The 15,360-nt window shown below is 36.2% G+C and overlaps 1 protein-coding gene across 3 annotated transcripts in view; it reads right to left on the bottom strand.

The window, feature by feature from the left end:
- LOC105676684 (A disintegrin and metalloproteinase with thrombospondin motifs adt-2-like) overlaps window positions 1–15,360 on the bottom strand; it is a 102,863-nt gene that overhangs the window by 44,112 nt on the left and 43,391 nt on the right. The window lies entirely within an intron of this gene.

The raw sequence follows: 15,360 nt of genomic DNA, 5'->3' as shown, positions 1-15,360 counted from the left end.
TTTGTTACTTTGGATTGATTTATCAATGAAAAATTGGCTCACATGTTATTGGCTCGTTAAAATTTTTTACAATTTATTGTAAAATAAAAACATTTGAACGGAATTATGATACGTCTTACTGTGATAAAGTGCCATAAAGTTCCATTTATCCACGGGATAAAATAAAATTGGAATTATTAAAGTTTCTCTTCCGATGTAATCTTTTGTGCGCATAATAATGTGTAGCAAAGTAGACATGATAGTTTTGTATAAGCATCAAGTCGACTAGAGATTATTTAGAATGATAACTCCGATTCGTATAATTGACTGTGACGCGTCGCAATTATTGCACGGTGGGATTAGGCGAAAGACTTGGCGTTTCAATCTTCAACCTGCGACAGTGACTTCGCAACTTATGACTTCCCGGTCGCGCTGCTACTCAAGAAAGTTTTCTCGCTACGAACGAGATTCTCGGTACCTCGGAGTGGTTGAGAGCAAAGAGAATTTCAAGATCGACCGTAAGAAAGAGAAAGAGAGTACAAAGTGTCGGAGTACGCATGTCAAACTTCAACCGGTCACATTTATTTCTCACAACCTTGATCATCTGGCGATTACAGTCTTTAATTATGTTCTGCAATTTTCGTAATTGTAATTGCAACTCGCAAATCAGTTTTTCTGTATGCATATTATCATATCTGTTTTTACTTTCTGCTGTGAATTAAATAAAAATTGCATTTTGCTGTTACTTCATAAATTTTGGGTGAATATGCATTTTAGGCAGGGTTGGGAAGTAACTCGTTACTTGTAACGAAATTACAGTTACAGTCATTTTTTTTCGATAACTATAACTTAACTTTGTTCCTTTTTTTTCATCTATAACTGTAACTTAACTTAGTTACATATTTATGGTAACTAGTAACTAATTTAACAGTTAATTTAATATTCTATATATGGTTGTATTAATTGTAAGAATTAGGGCCTATCCAGACAAACTTGCATAGTCACATAAACATATGCATAAGGAAAGGAACAAAATTGTCATGGAATTTGTCATATTAAGTGTAGATTCGATATTTGTTAAATAGACGGATAAATAGACGGATAACCGTATAGATATTAATTATAAAATTCAACAGAAATAAACAAATTCTCATTTAAAGAATGCACTGCTACCTAGTAATAAATTATCTTTGAGGATGATTATCATATAAGCATAAAGTTGAGACTTTAAGAAGAATTGAAACATTAGTCTACGATTTTTCGGAAAGTTACGACTGTTTGTGTGAAATTCGTGAATTTTTAAACTGAAAAATCTTAATTCTATAATTTTTATTCTAAGTGTATAATAATTTATTTAAAATTATTAATTAAAATTTAATATTTTAAATGTATTTTTATTTTAAGTTTAAAACAATTGTGATTTATTACATATAAAATAATTAACATAAAATTAAGTACCTATGTAATATATAATAAGTTAATAAATCTTGAAATGTAAGATTCGTATATTAAAAATAGTAGTGCACATTTATTGCAAAAAAGTAACTGAAAAGTAACGACTCGTTACTTTTTGAGTAACTATAACTGTAACGTGTTACTTTTTAGAATCGGTAACTTGTAACTGTAACTAGTTGTTTTTTCAATGAAAAGAACTGTAACTTTAACTAGATACTTTTACAAAATAACTTTCCCAACCCTAATTTTAGATTACACAGCACCGATTTTGTTGCACTTTAGATATGTTGTGGGGGAAGTTATTCTGAGTAATTCCCCACAAAAATTATGTAGCGGACGGCATTGGTTTAGAAGATATAACAAATAAAAGTTTCACAATTTTAATGTTCTACTTTAGGCGTATTATAAGCTGATATTGCGAGCAGCGAAGTTTGAATACGTCGCACTAATCTGTTGAAGAATGTAAACAAAGCTACATGGTCATAAATATTTTGTCAACAGTTGGCTTTATCTATTTCTCGCAGTTCATTATTTTTCCTTGCTTCTCATTTTGGTGAAAAATATTTACGGAATATGTGGACGGGGAAGGAGCTCCTCCGCCTAGGACTAGATTAAGTTAGGTAAGGTTAGGTTAGGTTAGATTTTTTTGGGGTGGGAATGCAGGAGGCTCCACCCCTCCCCCGCCCACGCGTGAAAGTTGTAAACAGATTTTTGATCAAATTATAACCGATTATTGCGGCGTGCACGACTTTTATTGTGAAACTTTAAATCTAAAGCGCAACAAAATCGGTGCTGTGTAACCTGAAATGCATATTTACCAAATTTTGATGTAAAGATAAGATTTTCATTATTACAAATGAAAAATATCATGTCTAGCATCATAAACGCTGTGACTTAATGCGCTGTGACACTTGTGACCGTAATTATTAACTCGTTATAATTCTGAAAGAATCGATACTCATTCTGATGAAAGTGTGACGTTGCTATGTTTTACATTAATTATACGGTACTTTGCAATCTGCTCGAAAATCGAAAGAACAGAGGGATTGATTCCCTGTTTATGATAAGGAAAACACAGCGTCAATGCACGACCAATGAAACAGGTTTCCACACGCGTGTCATAAAGACATGCTCGTGGCGCGGAGCGGGCCAAGTCGTGACTAATGGCGGTCCGCGGGTCACTTTCATCCTTTTACGGCGGAAAGTCGGAGTAAAAAATCATGTACCCGACGGGGATGAAGGTTCTTACGTGCCCTAATAGCCCTTAATTGAAAGGCCTCACCGACGAATGGCGCGGACGATTTTTACCCTCGACATCTTTATATAGCGTAACGTAACATGGCGAAACTCGCCAAGTTGTGTTCCGTTGTCGCGGTCGTTTTTGCCATGCTACATATAAAATTAGGAGTCGAAGGAGAAAAAAAGAGAGCGCATTATTACGCATAATGACCCGTCGTAATAGCCGTGATGAAAACCTTTCGGGCATGTTCAGGGATCTGTGGCTAATCCGATATGCACTTGTCGTACACTTCGGTAACTTCGTTTCTTAATTATTCGCCTCGAATGTTAGTTTGCCAACCGGTCAAACTCTGTCTCGGTAGCTTGGATGACGGCCAAATATAATAGCAAGTATGATACATGCAAAACAGTTACGAGAGTAAACTACATTCGATCAACCTATGCACTGTGAAGATTAAAATAATTTTAATTTGAAAAAGAAAATATTTAACTTCAATCTAGAACTTGTATTTTTGTTTTAAAAGAAATTTTTTGAATTATTTTTTATAATACAGAATTAAGTTTGAAAGAAATTGAAAATATTGTATTAAAGATAATGCGACTCAGCGTGTAGAATATAATATTCTTGTTATTCTAAATCGAATCGTTTGGCGAAAAAGATATTTCGGCATCGTATTTGGAAATGGATGTTTAAGGATTTAAAGTATTAACGTCCGAAGCCGAAAACCTTGTCAGCTTTCTATCCACAATCTTTTCCGTACGCGGCAGCGGATGATATTATGAAACAAACCGTTGAAACAAGATAGCACTTGCAGAGAATATGTCTAGGAAGGTGAAAAAAACCGTAAGGACAGAAAGCAGTTGAGATTTCGTTTAAGTGACGATAATATGGACTTTCTATGTAATGATCAGTTAACACAAAATTCAACTATTTGTTAGTCTCTTATTAATAGCAAATTTTTATATTCCTCTATGAATGTGCATCCTGGATTCTTCAATAATGGAAATCTTATAATAAATCTTCCATTTTTAACGTTTCCAGTCGTAAACATATAATGCATAAAAACGTATAATAGTTTCAGAAACACTTATACAATTATTTTCCAATTTATAGGCATGTGATTAAAAAATAGAAAATAAGGCTATAGTATTTTTATAATATGGAAAACAAAATTGTAACATTATAATCTAAAAATATCAATTACATTATTTATGATCAACGATAGCATCGACAAAATTGCTTTACTAGTTCGAATTGATGAAATCTATCAATTTAAGTTAGCAAATAATTTTATTTTAAAATGTTCCTTTTCAAAAAATCATTTTAGGTTATTTTTATTAACAAAGTGGCGGCTCATTTTGCTCCAAGATTTAATCCGTCACTGCCTCTCTTATTAGATGAGAATTCCAGGAACGGTCGTTCCCATTTGTGTCAAGTTGACTCACAGTCATGCACAGTGTGTTAGCTTTCGCCTACCTCGAAAAGTGCTTCTCAATAATTTCGAGAGTCGGCGTAAAGTGGCCTAGGCGCCGCATCATTTTTCGGCACACATGAACAGTGAGTAGGCGTGATTGCGTGCTAAACGCCTTGAAATGTAAAAGAACTTGGTGGTAAAGGCAGCTAGTTTCTTTATGAACTAAATGGTCTGGAGATTTTTGCCGATTTTTTATGATCTTACTTGTCGAAACATTTTAAACGATCTTCCATTCCTTCTGCGAATAGAATATCTCAGAAACGATGTGTTTTCGAAAACAACTCGGTAGAATAGTGAAGAATTTAATTGCGAAGTTTCGTCATTTTTAAAACTTTAAGGAACGGGAGAATAAAAATCGAAGTGAGAAAATTCTAGTTTAGATTACGAAATCTTATTCTGCAGTTAATCATAATTGGATTTTAATTCGGTCGCATGAATAATTTTAAATATTTAAAGTTCAAAATAAAAAAATGAGAAAGTTAATATTAATTTTCTGTTTTTCAAATATTTTTACTGTATTTTAAATGCCGATAGTTCGTTGCTCTTCTTGCTCTCATATTGCTCTCTAAATAGTTGCATAACTTTCCTATAATTGATGTTATAATACCTTGCATTTTGCGCGAACGTATTCCATCACGCTTGTCAGGTATGCTAAAGAATCGCTTCCTGAATCTCCTTAGATTTCCATCACCTATGAAATTCGCGCAGATGCGTCTCTCCGCCAATAAAATGACGCGTTTGCCGACAATATTATTCCACCGACAAAAGCGGGAATATCATGGCGCTGATATGCTATTATTTCCTTCATTAATTCTTAATATATGCAAAACATCCTTAATATGATCGGCGGGACTCGTATGCACGTGAGTCGTATAAAATATGGGCTTAGCATTATGCAGGTTCATGTTTGTGATATCCAGGCCCGGCTCTAGCACTCGTGTCGCCTTAAGCAGATCAGATTCTTGATTGACAGTCATCTATAATCTTTTTCTTTATTGCGCAAAGATGGGAAAAAGTTGATCTAAATTTGTAATTAGAAGAGTAATATTATTTTTGAATAAAGTACTAACTTTATCTGCAGGATATGATTAAATTAGATTTACACGAGACTTAAAACGATGAAACGTGGAAAGTAGAAAAATAATCCCAGATATTAAGATTAACATAAGATATTAAGAGGTCGTATTTTTAAATAAATGATCACTGAGCGAAGCTGAGAGTGCGCTGGTTTCATCTAGAGCCGGTCCTGATCAACGATCGTATGGACTCGCCTTAGCGATACGAATCTGTAGTTGAAACGCCGCGGCGCTGATATCGCCGGGTGCGTTCAGCCCGATCGAATTAAGGCTCCTCTCCCTTTAATTATTTCGTACTGGTCGCTTATCTGTAAGCGGCTCGTCGCAGGAGCAATTTAACGGCCCCGCGCTCGTATTATCCGTATCTCTTCGCATGCTTTTGGAGTGTACGCCGCCGCCGCCGCCGCCGCCGATTTAAATCCCTTTCGATGACTCGATCGCGCGCGCGCGAGCACGGACGAGCTCGTAATCTGCGGATATATTTCACGAGCGGCATGTACGCGAGCGGGTTGCTCAAGCGGGATTATCCCCTTTCATGCCCCGACAAGACGAGATTTTAATTAAGCCGTGACATTTGGCGCTAACGCGCCGTCGTAATAATTTGTTCTTATCCGCGCTCGTTGCGGGTGGCGCTCTCGCGGGAGTCAGTATTTCGCTCTCACAATGAGAAGCGATCCTTTTAGGTGGAATTAATATTTTTCAACCTAGTTGTTCGAACGATTGTTCAGATTCGGTGGGCCGCGTATTTCGTCTGACCACTAATCGGATTTTTCTACTGCGAAGAATGAAAAAAATGATAAGTGTGTAATAAAAACAATTTTTTTTTCTGCTATGTCGAAATTATTTGTACTCTGTTCGCTTATATCGTTTTATGAAAACAAATGTTTCTTTCTTTTACGCGTAAGATGCCGTGATGTTACATACAATGCAACCGCATCCTTTCATAATTGAATACCATCACTTTATATCTTTACTATTCTTGTGTCATCGGTGAATCAGACATTTTGTTACATGTCTGCGCAAAGAATAAAATTAACATATTGTCTTTTAAGAAAATAATTTAATATTTTTTAAATTGTGCAATGTGCAATATTATTGCAATATAGTAGACTATTTTTAATAATAAATATCTATGACGAATAGTTTTATATACGTGAAAATGATTTCTTATTCATGAGCATTTTATAATATTTATAACTAAAATATTTAACATTGAAAATTTGATCTTTAGTGCACGTTGTTAACGAATAAATCATTTAAAATTATAATTAAAATAGTAATTGAATTTTACATTCAATTTTAGATTATCTCTGCGAAATACTTTTGTTCGAAAAGTACATAACTCTACATTTTAACAAAAAAATTTGCTTTATCGAGGCAAATTATATTATAGTTTTTTTCTTAATTTCTTTGATAATGAAGATTATTGTAAAGTTTCAAAACGATGCATTGACAAGATACATCACTAGCTCTTGTGATACGCGAAATTTTCTTTCATGAATTTTATCGTGAACATTCTGCGTAGTTTGCACCATGTGTGCCTACATGCATATGCAACATGCGTGTAAATTTCGCCCACACGCCGCTTGTAAGGGGAAAACGCGTTTCTCTTTGCGAACTTCCTTCTCCGCCGCTTTGAAATCTTGCGATCGTCGTGGTAGGTAATTAGAAGCGCACGCCGCGGTTATTTAGCATAATGAGGAATGTAATAATTACGTTCTCAGAGACAAGTTCCATGCGATACAAGTGGCGATTTACGTAAATCTGCGAACGTATAAGAATCAATAATGAGAATACGCTTAAAAATCTACACAGGACAATCCGCACACAATGAAGCATCGTAGATTGAACTGCAGTTGATAGAAAAACGAAATATTCCACTTTTTAAAAAATTTAAGGAATCTTCTTTTAAATAAAAGTTATCTCCCAAATTAAATTACATTAATTTAAAATTATGTACAACTTACATTTTTATACAAAGCTTATGTAACTTATTAAAATTCATAAAACATATTCTTCACGCGTATGGAAACCTTTTCTGAATTTGATGATGTACATATAATGAAGTTAATGTAATTCGTCTCGAGAATATCATTACTTGATGTCGTAGGAAGATTATCGATTATGTTAAAACTTTTGCGAAGAATCTCAGCTTGACGACAGATATGACACTTCTTCGAAGCGCACTGTTTAAATATTCGCGAAACTTTGGCGATAGATCAATCTGATGGATGACGTTATGAAAGAACGCGATATAAAAAACCCCAAAGTCACGTCGAGTGTCTTAACACCCTCGCGCTTGCGACATTTCAGGACAAACTCGGGTCGCCACTTTTTTTTCGATTGCCTCTTATTTGCTTCGCTTCGGTTTTCTCGGTCGATAATTAATGAAACGCTAAGTTTTTAGTCAATAAAAAACTTTGCTTATCTCTAGTATAAATAGACATACTTTTATAGATAGGGTGACCTATCATAATCTTTCCACGTGATTATCTCCCGAACTATTCATTATTCGAAAAAATGTTTCGAGTAAAACTTTCTCTGTTTTGAGAAAAATCTCATGATGGACACCCGTTTTTTTCTAAATGGAGGTGTCCTTGAGATTTCAAAGTGACCTCGGTATTTTCAAATGGGAAGGGTGTGTTTCAAATTCTACGCAAAAAGATAAGAAAGATTGTAAAGAGTCGCCCTGTATAATTTTGAAATATCAACACTTAACTTTGTAGTTTTTTGGATTTTTTTTCTTTTATTTAATTTTTATGCATAGAACTTTGAAAATTGCACATAAAATTTATTGGCTGCATTTAGATGCTAAATAGCACAGGTAGTATCGTCTAATAATATATTTATCTTTCAAAAAAGTAGAATAATGTGCTTAGAAGCATGTGTGAATTTCAGGAGATACGATAACTAGAAGTACGATGAGACAATTGTTATCTTTCTGTTTGATTATATCGTTTTCACTGACTATAAAAAAAGTATTTACTCGAAGCCCAATAGATTGCTATCCGTTCCTGACTCGCTGCAGGCGCCAGGAAACGATGATGTATTTTATCACAGGAGTGAATTTACACATCGGGGCATCCTCGCGCGCGTGCGCACATACGTGGTTGCAGGCGTACTGGCCGTAACTGACTATATACGGCGGTCCATAAAACGCAGCAAGTAATAATCGGTAGAATCTTTAGAACCGCGGTGCCTTATCGGTCTCTCTCGTGTGTGTATGTGTGTGTGTGTGCTTTGTTCTCTTGCTTCACCTCTTGCTTCGCGTTTATTGCATTCGAGAAAAGTTTTTTTAGTGTGATCTCTTGGTGACAATCTAGTTTTCTTTTATTCTGCTCTGGAAAATTGCTGCTGATTCATCACTTGATTAAAAAAATGTTAAGCGCAAACAATTTATGCAAGTGTTTACATAAATGAGGTATTATTTAATTTTAAATTAACTGCGCATATAAGATTTAAGGTGATCCCTGAGTCGTCTGTTTTACCGATTTTTTGAAAATAGACTATACTTTTTTTTGGCTGTGTAGAATGAAAAATCCTTTTCTGTAATTAAAGTACATATGCTAATACAGGGTGGACAGTCGATTTTAAAGGATTTTTCATTCCACGCAACCAAAAAAAAAAGAATTTTACGAAAAATATAAGGTAAAACAGGCATCGATCTGTTTAAAATCAACCGTCCACTCTGTATTAGCATACGTACTTTAATTACAGAAAAGGAATTTTCATTCTACACAGCCAAAAAAAAGTATAGTATATTTAAAAAAAATCGGTAAAACAGACGACTCCGAAATCACCTTAATGGTGGACACGCGTGAATGTCTAGTTAAATAAATAAGTTCTATAATTGTATTGCGCTTAATTTTGCGAGGGTGCATTTATGATTAAAATTGGCACAATCGAATTGTAAAGACAACTATAACTTTTTTTACAAATTTATACGTACAATTTTTATCTGCGGCTTGAAAATCATTTCCAAGTTAAACAAAAAATAAATATATGATTGAGATACGTGACGTTAAAGGGATATTGGAAGAAAACGAACCGAGAGAGCTGCAGGGCGAGATAGAAAATCTGTCGATTACATGGCGCGCTCTCGCAAATCACGGCGCTGTATGCATTGAAATGAAACGCAGCCCCGCTCGGTTATCATAACTCCGATTAGTCGAGACGCGGCATCGGTAATGCAATGCATGCATATACGCGCCGCACGACATATGTACGTTGCATCCTGCATCAGCGCATATTTACGAAGCCGAGGGCTGCTTTGCGCGCGTAACTCGATAGGCGGCGATCTTGGCGCGGATACGCAAGCGCACAAATTATTTGTAACTCGAAATGGCAAGTGTTTAATTGTTTATTGAACGTTTTGACCAATCGCTCGATTTATCATCGCACAATTTACCGCCAAGTTGTTTAAAACTACTACGGTGCGAGCATTATTATTAACTGGGCATAAACAAATGCGTTTCTTTCAATTTGCATTCAATAAGATAACTGTTTCCGCTGGCCATTGCGATCTTCATTTAATTTTCACAACATAAAAGAATAATAAAATTAAATTAGAAAACAAGTGAGTATAATTGTATATTTATTTAATTAATTAGTAAGATTTTAGAATGTTTAAATAAAGTTTAAACGTAAGGAATTGTGTGTAAGAAATAAACGACAGAAGCAGAGATAAAATGCAAGAAAATTTTAGAGCAAATAAAAGTGGGTTATTTTCGAGAAAAAAGGAAACGGAAGGTTGCCAAAATTATTGCAAACACTTGCGCAAATGGCGATAGGTGTGCGGTCATTTGTATTTCGATAAGACGACGATCGGCCCGCGATAGGTGATTAATTTTACAAGGAATTTTCGGTAGTAGTCGACTTGAGGAAAAAAAATCTTTTTCGGCCTTTTATCTTCTCTGCCACGGCTCGTACGTGCGGCCGCGTGACCGCCCGCCTCGCCGCTTTTAATGTTCCGTAATTGCTTTCTGTTTGCGGCCTGCGGCGAAATATTTCATACGGCACTAAAAAAGAAGTAGTAGTAATTCGTTCGTCTACCGCAACGCTCGTCGGACACTAAAACTCTTAAATAATTTCATATTCGACCGGAACGCTCGCTGCCACAATTGCCACCCCGATCTGCAAAATTTTGTATTTATAGATGAATCAGAATTCTAAGCACATAATTTGATTATATAGTTGTGCAATTATATGCAGGGAGGATAGCAAATTATATAAAGCAGCGTAAAATATTTTATCAACTTGTTCAATTCCAACTAAGTAAACATTGTAAATTGTTATATTAATTTTACTTAAGATTTCTATGAATGAATAATCTAATGTAACTTTAGCTTTGTTAAAAATTGACATTACATCCTTTATTCTTGACGCAACGTATTTCAATATGTAACGTTTCGTTATCAAATAAGAATTATGTGAATTGACAGCAATCCTTATTTGTTGCGGTATCGATGATATCGTACTTTGAAATAACCAATAATATTGTTCCTCTTTTATTTTCAATGAGAAATGTAATCTGATTCATCTTTGACGTAGCGTGACTTCAGGCATCGGCCATTATTGCATTCGTATCTTTCAACCGTGATGAAATACAAGTTACGTGTGTTGGTGACAAATTGTTTCATTGTGATATAAATTGCACTCTATCAAAACCCACATTTCATCAGTCAATATTATTTATTTATACGATTTATTACACGTTTTATTACTCTTATACTGTCGCGAGTCTTCGAAATGAAAAAGATGCTAAGTTCCGGACGATAAGAGTTCTGTGCGTGTTCTTTCATTCGGACCACTCGATGAATCATTGTCTCGCGCGAAGCTTATGAGGACGGCGATGGTCGTTGTCGAATTGTCTCGACTGAGATAAAAAATTGATATGTCGACGAGCAGAGTACAGGTAGACGGCGGAGCAACGTATACGGCGACAAGGCGCGATTCGTGTACGGCGGGTCTTGAATTGGTTTTACAAATTTATCGCCCCGTCCCCGCATTCTCGCGGAATCACGGAAGAGGTTCATCCGATTTCCTAGAAAAGGGTAATTCCCATCCCGCCGCGCTATCGAGATAGGAACGGAAAAATTTACGGCGCGATTGCCCGCCGATATGCGTGGAAAAAGATACGATTGCGGTATTTTACTATTGATGATTGTCACGCTAATATATTCAAAGTAGTTTAAAGCTTATCTTTACGATGTTAATTGAGGTTATCTAAATACAGATGTTAGAACAATATTACTGGATAATAAATATTAGTGTTTGCATAGCTTTCCGTCTCACTCGTATATAAAGTAACTCACTTTTATATTGTGTAAAAAATGTGGAAGATGTTGACGGACTATCGAAACAAGAATTAGATTGTCGACAACTCGAATATGAAATAATTCTTATCTCTCTTTCGAGCTGCAAAAAGAGACTGCCGGGATCTCTCGGTCTCCTGAAAAAGAAAGCACGGAGATATCTGAGAGAAAGAAGTCGCGATATAAATATTGCCCACGCCGAGGCATCGAGTTTGCAGCCTCGCTCGCGCAGACACGACTCGTCTACGCTGATCTCGTCATGCTATCTTTCTACTAAATTATTTTGCAGTCGCAAACATCTAACTGATTCATTCCACGACCTGAATATAAATGTACTTAAAAGATATATTAAAAAATAATATGCTATTGCGTGACAAAGATGCGCAACTTTATTATAATAGTTACATTATATTACACAGTTGAACTACGAGAACTAATTACAGAAGAAACGCGTTTAAAGAATACATTTCCCGATCCGTCGCTGGCAATTGCTCTGAAAGTTCAGCAATAGGATGTCTATCTAAGTGGATACTTTCAGTTAAAAAGAAGAAAAGATTCCTGATTATAAGTAAAGGACGTCTTGCACGAAGGCGGGGGAGAGAAGGAGATAAAGAGAGAGAGACACGCGAGTGAAATCAGACTGCAGATAACTCCGTACATATCGGTAGGGCAAAAAAAAAAAAGACACTCGGGCAGAGGGAGATAGTCGAAAGAATTCAACATAAATATTGTCCACGCCCAAACGGCATGAATCCCGTAGCCTTGCCCGGGGACGCGTCTCCTACCATCACGCGGCCCTCTTTCCTCGTGAGAAGACTCGTCCGCCACGACCATTACCGCCACCACTACCAGCAAACGTGTCACTGAGATCCTCGTTTTTCGTATCACCTTCACCGCCACTGCCACAGCCACCACCACTAACCGGGAACGATCGTCATCGCCACCATCATGCGATCGCCATCGCGGCGAAAACTAATAAAACAAGCGGAAAGCAGTCGCGCGAATGTAGCGAGAGAAAAAAAAAAGAAGGATCTGCGGCAGCGTTCAGGAGGAGGAGGAGCGTGGTAGAATGGAGAACACACTCGTGACTCGAAGTGCGAGCGCTCTTTCTCCGCTCTTGGCGTGGCTCTATTAAAAGGCCGAGGGTAAATTTACAGCTCGAGTGGAAAGGGTGAAAATTTACTACCGTGTCTCGTGGACGGCCGTCATCCCGACGGCTCTCGCGGTGTACCGAGCGAGGCGGTGGAACTCCGCCGAAAATCGAATAGCGGTGACTAAGGCGCCCGATAGACGCGCGGCGGGGAGGAGAAAGAGAGGCGAGGATTGGCGTGGCGCGTATTAAATGAATAAATAATCGCGACCCCTTCCAGCCTCTCGTCGCCTGCGGCGGAAAATTTATTTAAATTTTTACTGCTCTATAAATAAGCTGGCCGATACTGCGCCGCGATTGCCCGACGGCCGGCCGGCGCGTCGCGATCGACGCCAATCCGAGCGGCGTCGTGATCGCGCGTCAATCCTGAGATTATAGGCGAGCTCGGACGGCGATGCGAATATCCTGCTTCAAGATTGTGAGCCGGGTCGTGAGGAAAGATGTCTAATCATCTTGCGGATCGCTCTTACGCCGTAAAATGTGTTTAGAAAGCGGCTTCAGCGAGTTAATTGATAAAACGATAAAATAGTTTGCGCCGTCTTTTTCAACGTAACGTCCGTTGTACAATTGAAATATTCCCGCCCGCAAAACGTTTTCATCGCTTTAAATTTTTTCATCCGTTGCGTTTTGTCGCACACTATGAAAATTCAAACGCAACAATAACAGGTATTTACAAAGTTTTATTGTATTATAACTTATCAACTTTCACAGGTTTTGCAATACGTTTGCATAATAAAAGTCATGTGCCTCGTAAATTTACCGTTCAATTTTTTTAACGCAATCTACATTATTTAAAACTGGAAACAGATTATTAATTACTTTGACGGTTTAGGTGTTATCGATTCTGTGATTTCAGCCGAGTCGGGAGATTAGTATCGAGAGCTCACGCAGAGCACGAGAGATATCGATTACCTAATTGGGTAAAAGCCGAGCGAGATCGCGCGACGACGTCCCGGAGATCTTAACGATCGACTCGCTAACGAGATGGGCTAGTTCTAGGTAGCGGTGCGTTAACGACAAGGATCTCGTGGTCCGAAATATTTTATATCCGAGAGGTCCGCCGAATGCGCCATTAATTTCCGAGGTGCACCGTCGTTTCGCGCCTAATAAATGTTCTCTGTGGAAAGGAATTAGAGGTGATCGTCAATCCGGGTAGCCATCGATAATTTACCATTTTACTCGGTAAAAAATCGGTGCATTTTTATGGCATCTATAGTCGTGGACTTATTTGTTTGGCTTACGTTTGGATTATCACGATAAAAATAATAAGAATAGAACGATGAAGATGTCGAATAATTTTTTTATATTATTCGAAAATTTTTTTATGGATATTAGAATATTTTAACACTTTCTGTGTATTAAATTCCCGATTCTCGATCAAGAGAACTCTTATTCTCACCGAAATAATGTCATACGAGAACATTTGATTTTATTGAGAGATTCGCGAATTTCAAATCTATGAAACACGGCTGTTCAATTCATATTCAGAATATTCGGCAAGATACATGAGACACACAATATCGACATAAAATGCCCTTTCTTATTCTTTTTTGTGATTATTTTCGCGAATAAACTTTTTTATTTCACCTCGTATAAGTCACAACAATAAATTTTATATATAGCCTTGTTAAATAAATTGCATTTCTCAGTGCGTAGAGTGTATTATAACAACTCTATCGTGATTAAATTTGTCGTAAAGTTATATGAACTATAGCAATTTTTTAACAATTGAATCAAGGCAAGTACGGTAACATTATATCAAATTAAAAATAACATTTGCCAAAATGAAATTTAGATTTCTAGAATAATGTTAATTTCTTTCTTACATTTTTTACATTTGCTTTATTTATCGATCGAGATTTATTTCTCACAACAGCACGGCAGTAAACGCACACTTATAAGATGTAGAAAAACAGGTTATCGTTATACGAGGGCGCATTGAGCTCGATTAACGTCGGACTGCCAGTAAATGTCAGTTCTACCCGCTGCTCGCAATGCAGTCTTCTGCAGGCGGTAATACAGTCGGCCTTTTTGCCATCAGTTGAGTAGAAGATTTTTAAGAAATTTAGACATTGCAAATATATTTATATATATATATAAATATTTTGTTAAGAAATATAATCGATTATATTATTGATAAAACAAAACGTCTAAAGGATTTTGTTTGAAATATTGAAATTGTATTCTACATAACATCTTTTATAGAATAAAATTTGAACCAAATCATTGACGACAATAATAACAGTATACATATTTCAGAACTTTTGCATTTATGAAATAATGAAACTAACATAAATTTATTACGTTTCATGCAATGATTATATTTATAAATTGAAAGGAAATAATACGATGACAAGGTTATTGGAACATGTCTGAACAAAAATGTAGAAAAATAAATTAGTGACACAATTTTATCGGGATAATAAATTCAATAATGAATTTTATTTTATTAATTGTTTACTTTTATTCGAAATTGTTTAATTGGTATATATATAATTCATGGCACATTATATAATTCAAATATATTAAACACATACTCGTTCTAATACGTCAGTTGCGTTTTCTAACTTTAATAAAATGCTTTACAGTATACTAATTCTATTCACGCACATTTTACGAAGGACATCAAATCACATTGGTGCGAAATGTTCTTTTTCCACAAACTTGATTGA

This window comes from Linepithema humile, chromosome 3, assembly GCF_040581485.1.
Source record: "Linepithema humile isolate Giens D197 chromosome 3, Lhum_UNIL_v1.0, whole genome shotgun sequence".
In the NCBI taxonomy this organism is placed as follows: Eukaryota; Metazoa; Arthropoda; class Insecta; order Hymenoptera; family Formicidae; genus Linepithema; species Linepithema humile.
Note: the sequence above shows the minus strand (reverse complement) of the source record. Positions and strands in the feature narration are given on the sequence as shown.